Source organism: Balaenoptera borealis (genome assembly GCF_965194805.1).
Source record: "Balaenoptera borealis genome assembly, chromosome: 15".
Classification (NCBI taxonomy): domain Eukaryota; kingdom Metazoa; phylum Chordata; class Mammalia; order Artiodactyla; family Balaenopteridae; genus Balaenoptera; species Balaenoptera borealis.
Window position 1 is genome coordinate 68,817,338 of NC_138871.1, and position 6,133 is coordinate 68,823,470.

At 47.1% G+C, this 6,133-nt stretch overlaps 1 pseudogene across 1 annotated transcript in view; it reads left to right on the top strand.

Moving 5' to 3' along the window:
• LOC309612085 (homeobox protein Mohawk pseudogene) overlaps positions 1–6,133 on the top strand; it is a 210,909-nt pseudogene that overhangs the window by 180,764 nt on the left and 24,012 nt on the right. The window lies entirely within an intron of this gene.

The window sequence follows — 6,133 nt, forward strand, 5'->3', positions numbered from 1 at the left end:
CCCCCACCATCCGAGGCTTGAATGACCTCCCTTACGACCAGTGCCACTTGTGTCCTTTTGGTGGCAACTTTCAAAAGCTACACAGTCTTCAAAAGACAGGGCTAAGACCCATGGTCTAGAAACAGTATATAATTAAGAACCAAGCAAGATCTTATAAGTTATGCTGTCAACATCCTCATGCATAGAGAAAAGGTGCAGACTAAAGCCCAGCTCTAACACGACATGAGAAGCCCTCTACGCCTGGACCTCCATCACGTTTTAAGCCTTTCTTTCATCACCCACCTGCCTCCCTCCTCCTCCCAACCTTCCATGTACCCCAGCTCCAGCCATATCAAACCACCTCTCAGCTCCCTCACACCTCCCTGGCTTTGTTTGTGTCCTATCCCTTCCCCAGAATGCCCTTTCCCATCTTAAGTCACATCTGCTCCTTCAACACTCACCTCAAGAGTCAATCCTTCTGGGAAGCCTCTTCTGACCATTTCCCACAAGTACAGTTGGTTCTTCTTCCTCTGGAACCCGCCCCCCCGAATCCATGCACCGTAACATTCATTACTTTTTAACAGCTTTTTAAAGATATAATTTCATACCATACAATTCACTTGTTTAACGTGTACGATTTAGTGTAGTCACAACTGTGCAACCATCACCACAATCTAATTTTCGAACACTTTTATCGCTGCAAAAAGAAACCCCTCTCAATCTCTCCTCATTTACCTCCAATCCCTCCCCCCCCCAACCCCCTCACCCACTGCCTAGCCCTAAGTAACCAGTAATCTACTTACTGTTTCTACAGATGGGCATTTCATATAAATGGGATCATGTAATATGTGGTCTTTTGTGATTAACTTCTTTCACTTAGCATAATGTTTTTGAGGCCCATCCGTGCTGTAGCATATATCAGTACTTCATTCCTTTTTATCGCCAAAGAATATTTCATTGTATGGCTGTACCACATTCTGTTTATCCATTCATCAGTGGATGGGCATTTGGGTTGTTTCCACTTTTTGGCTCTTATGAAAAACGCTGCTGTGAACATTCATGTACGAGTGTTTGTATAGACAGATGTTTTCATTTCTCTTGGAAATGAAATTTCCTACCTAGGAGTAGAATTGCTGGGTCAGATGGTAACTCTATATTTAACATTTTGAGGAACTTCCAAGCTGTTTTCCAGAATGGCTATACCATCTGACAGTCCCACCAGTATTCTGTAAGAATTCCCATTTCTCCATATCCTCATCAAAACTTACTATTCATCTGCTTTTTTATGTTAGCTATCCTAGTGGGTGTGCATCCGTCACATTTCATGGAGGTGGCTTCCATGTCTCTCTCCCTCACTGTGGACAGAGGGGGCCTGGTACTCTTCCCCATACCAAGATCTCAAAGGATTTCTGGCACAGCATAGGTGCTCATTGACTCTTTGTTGATTAAAATGAATAAATGGGTTGGGAAACCTGGGTTCCCTGGAGGAAACAGGTTGCCGAGGTCGCACTGGTAGTCAGGGCCAGAGTTAGACTCCCAGCCCAGCGCTCCCTCCACTTGAACACAGTGTTCTCAGCTGCTCCCTGGCAAGGAGTAAACACTCTGGAAGTTTTTTCCAGGGCAACCACGGACACTTCTAGAACACATATATAATGAGCTAAAAAGTGAGCTAGATCCTGGAGCAGGGACAAGTAACATGGCATCTGTCCTCGTAGTGCTGTAAATCCAACACAGGGGCAGGGAGTGAAACAAAGGTGTTGTGGTTGGGAAAGGATGCAGCAGCCTGGGGTGCTGTGGAGCTCGGACACCCAACAAATGCCCCTCCCCTCAGATACACAGGCCCCAAGATGCTGTGACCTGCCAAGTAGCTTTTAAGAAGGTAACAGTGGCCCCCAGGTCATTTGGAGGACAGATCTTCCCTTAGGGGAAGAAAGGTTTTATTTATTCCCTTTTAAATGAAGCTATAAAGAAATGCATTTTTCAATTTGAAAATCGTCCTTTTTATACAAAACTTTCCAATGAAGTTTTCCAATAATCATGGAATAGTGGTTGTTCAGATAAAACTCAGTAAAGAGTTGCAGGTAAGCCCTTTACTCGTTCCGCACTGTTCTGCTCCTGGCTTCCTCTCAGAGCTCTCACTACACACATGGACCAAGAGGAAGCTAGGCCTGCCCATGTTGCCCTGGACCGGGACCTGTCTGTGTGTCTCTCTAGTTATTTGTCTCTATAGTATTTCCAGCAGTGCCTCTGAGCTGTGTGACTTTGCTTTGGCCTTTTTAAAGTTTTTGATACCCACTTCCCAGCTGAGACATGGGTCAGGAAGTCCATGTCCTGATTTACAACTGGGAAAATGAAAGCGCAGAGAAGGTAATTGATTTGTTCAGGGTCACACAGCATGTCAGGAACAGAGCCATGATTAGAGCTTGGAGCCTGCAGGATCCAGCCCGTTATTGTGGACTTAGGGTACTTTCCCACCATTTCGGGGATTGCCATTAATGCCTTTTCAGAGCCAACTCCAAGCTTGAGGGCAGCCTGGTTCCAGTAAGGAAGGCAGGCGCCTGGAGCCCAGAAGGCTTTTCAGCCACAGTTGAAAAGCTGTTCTGACCAGCTGTCAGAATGACCACTCCACCCTGAAGAACACCCCCATGGAGCTCTTTGCTACAGAAGTCGGTTGATAGAAGGGAAGTTCAATTAGAAGGAGGATTATTCCAATCTTTTTGCCACTCTGATCTTGGCAGTACTCTTAGTAAATATCCTTTTCCTTTTTTGGGTAACCCACTCTCTCTGGCATTTCTGCTGTTTTCCCTACCACACTGGCTGATGTTGATTCTGGAAACCATCCCCATGAAAATAATAACAACAATAATAATAGTAACAGCTAACATTATTGAGTATTTTCTATATGCCAGGAGCTGCACCAAATACTCTTCATGCGTTAACTTATTTCACCCTCACAGCAATCCTATGTGATGCTATTATGCCCATCTTACAGATGAGGAACCAGAATACTCTGTGATCAGACTGTTAGCCAGTGGCTGAGCAGTGATTCAGACCCAGTCTGATTCCAAAGCCCATGCTCTTAATCACTGCAAGCCAGATTCACTTGTTTCGTGAGTTTCCAGCAGTTTCTAGCACAGCCTTCACTACATATCTACCCAGGACGAAGGGGCCAGGAAAAGGCAGGGAACGTCCAGGACTCTTCTGGGGGATACTCAGATCATTCGTCTCCACCCTCTAGGCCTCACTTTCCTCATTTCTAATATGAATTGGAACATGATGCCCGCTGACATGCTGATGCCCATGATGCATTAAGGACAATGCTCTTGACCTCACTTGGTCCTTCCAGGTGGTCTGGAACCTGTTAGAACATTTTCTCTGAGCAGTGGTCACTTTAAGCCTGTTGGGGATGTCCAGGTCTTCTAAGGAACCCCCATGAGGGTCAGTAATCTTGAGCGAGAGTTTTCAACCAAAAACTGCCATGGCTGGAATTTGGAGGGGAAAAGTAGGTTGTATCCTGTCAACTCCCAGCCTCAGCTCCCCACATTTTCCCTAGAAGGAATTACACGCACACACTAGAGCTTCATTCAGATTATCAGACTCAACCTTGTGGGACATTTCTGGTTGGGATAAGTAGGGGACCTGAAATGGAGGTGGTACTGCCCTTGTCCTTCTCCATCCAATCCGTTCACACCCCGTCCTCCAAGCCCACACACCATACACCGTACACCTTCTCTTTCTAATTAAACATTACCGATCCATGTTTACATCCCAGGTTGCTGTAACCCACTGAAGGGTGTCTTCAGGGTTCCCTGTGTGTCCTGAGCAATGGCCTCGATGACATGCAGTGCCCCAGAAAAGGGTCAGGTGGCCCCGCTTCATCCCTTGGATGGGTCATTGACTCACTCGCTATTGCAGGCAGCTCAGTCCCCCTCCACGTACTCAATAATCTCATCGGTTTGGTGGGGATACTCTTCCTATCAGGCAAAAACAGGGGTTTTTTTAAGTTTATTTCTTTATTGTAAAATAAAACATGTTGGTTGTAAAACATTTGGAAAATCAAAAAAGTACACAGGAGAAAATAATTATTGCCCATAATCCTCCCTCTCAGACATTCAGAGATAACCATAATATTTTGATGTATTTCTTCTAGCACTTTTCCCATGACTCTATATTTTCAAGGAAATGTATAACACATATTCATCAAAAATGTTAACAGAGTTGTCACACAGGAAGGAAAGGAAGTAGTGTCATTTGGCCTGGAGTTTATACTTGGCAGCTCCTGGCAGCTGCTGCTAAGGTCACATCTCTATGACTCTATCAATTTGTGTCTCTTAGAGTGGAATCAGGTGTCATAAGTGCCAAATGTTGTGGGATTGATTGACCCACACACAGCCGATTTGGCCATCCAGCCAACAAAATAACTGGCTGCAGCCCAAGAAGAGGGTGGGTTAGAGCAGCTTCTCAGACATTAAGGTGCAAAGGAGTCACCTGGAGAGCATTAAAAATGCAGATTCTGATTCAGTAGGTCGGGAAGTAGGGACCTGAGATTCTGCATGTCTAACAGTTTCACAGGTGATGCAAATGTGACTGGTCCCTGGACCACATTTTGAGTGGCAAAGGGTTAGGGGACTGAACCCACTCCCATTTCATTCAGGAAATAAGTATTTAGGTCCTACAACGTGCCAAGCACTGAGTAGGTGATCAAAGGGGAAGACACCTTAGACGCGACACTGAGCGCCAACACTGCTCAGCAGTGGACTTCACAGCAATTTCCCCAACCCGGCCTGATCTGCCAAGGGCTTGGTGCTGGTACCCACCCTACCATCATCCGCAGGACTGGTCTTGCTGAGGACATGCCCTGATGTGCTTGCAGGGTTGGAAATCCTCTCAGCACCCCTGCCCACCCTTCAGGGTTTTAATTGGCACGTAAATTGCCCGTTGACCTAACTATTTTTGCCTACCTCATCTCCTTGTATTCAGTCAGCCAAAAAGAAAGGGGCTTTCAGTCCCAGCTCACCCTGGACCCTATGTCAAGGTGGGACAAGGACGGGCCTCCAGAAGGTGGAGAGTGCCAGTGACTTTCTTCATTCCTGTCCCAGTGGGAGGCACAGGCATTTCCAGAGAGGCAGCTGAGGGACCTGTCTCTGCCCCCTTGGGCAGTGTTGGCAGTTTCAGCCTCTCCCCTGCTGAGAAGTTTCCCTGTCCCGGGTGTGAATGATCATTAATAATGCCGCCACCGCTCTATGTTTGCTCAACTCTGTTTGCAGAATGTTTCCACGCTCTCTCTCTTACTTTGTCCTCAAAACAGCCCTGTGAAATATACAATAATCTTACCTCACTGTATAGATGAGGGAGCTGAGGCTCTGAGGAAGGAAGTGACCTACCTGAGGTTACAGAGCGGAAAGCGGTGAGGCCAGGACCAGAGCCCAGGTGTCTGGTGCTGATGAGGTACCAACACCCATAAGTCAGGCTAAGTTCTCTGCCTCTACCTCCTAAAAGGGTATGGAGGGAATGATACGCTGTGCAGGACCCAGCTCAGCCCTGCCTCTTCCTTCTACCAGGGGCCCATTGCCTGCTGGAATCTTCCACCACGGTCTTCAGTTTAAAGCACATGTGTGAAGGACGCTTTGTGGAAGGTCACTTCCAGCTACCAGTTAGTTTTTGCTAAGAAGTGAATGTGAGATCCCTTGAGGGGGGCATAAAAAATAAAATAGAAAGATCTCCTTAGCTTTTGGATTTTTAATCAGGGGAACATGCGGCACTTGCGGGGGGGATGATTTCTTCAGGGGGGTATAAATGGGAAGAGATGCTCAAAGTCAGTGACAGCCTGTTTTAATTTATAATTCTGCCTCTGTTTGAAATGCACAGAGAATCAGGGAGAAATGAGTAATAATTCACTGAGGTGCTGTCACAGCCAGGAAGCGGTAGGGCCGTCTTTGTCAGCCTGCAGCTGCCAAGAAGGCTGAGACAGAGGAAGGACACTGAGAGCGGTGGGTCTGGCTCGAGAGCTGCTGTGTGGAGACAGGCCTGGCCGGGGCTGTGGGGCACTATCAGGGTAGCCTGTGATGGCCCACTAGCTCCTCGGGGCTGAGAGCCTTCCCTGCGGCCATTCTCCGAGTAACTGCAACAAGGGGGCTCTCTCTACCCCTCTCCT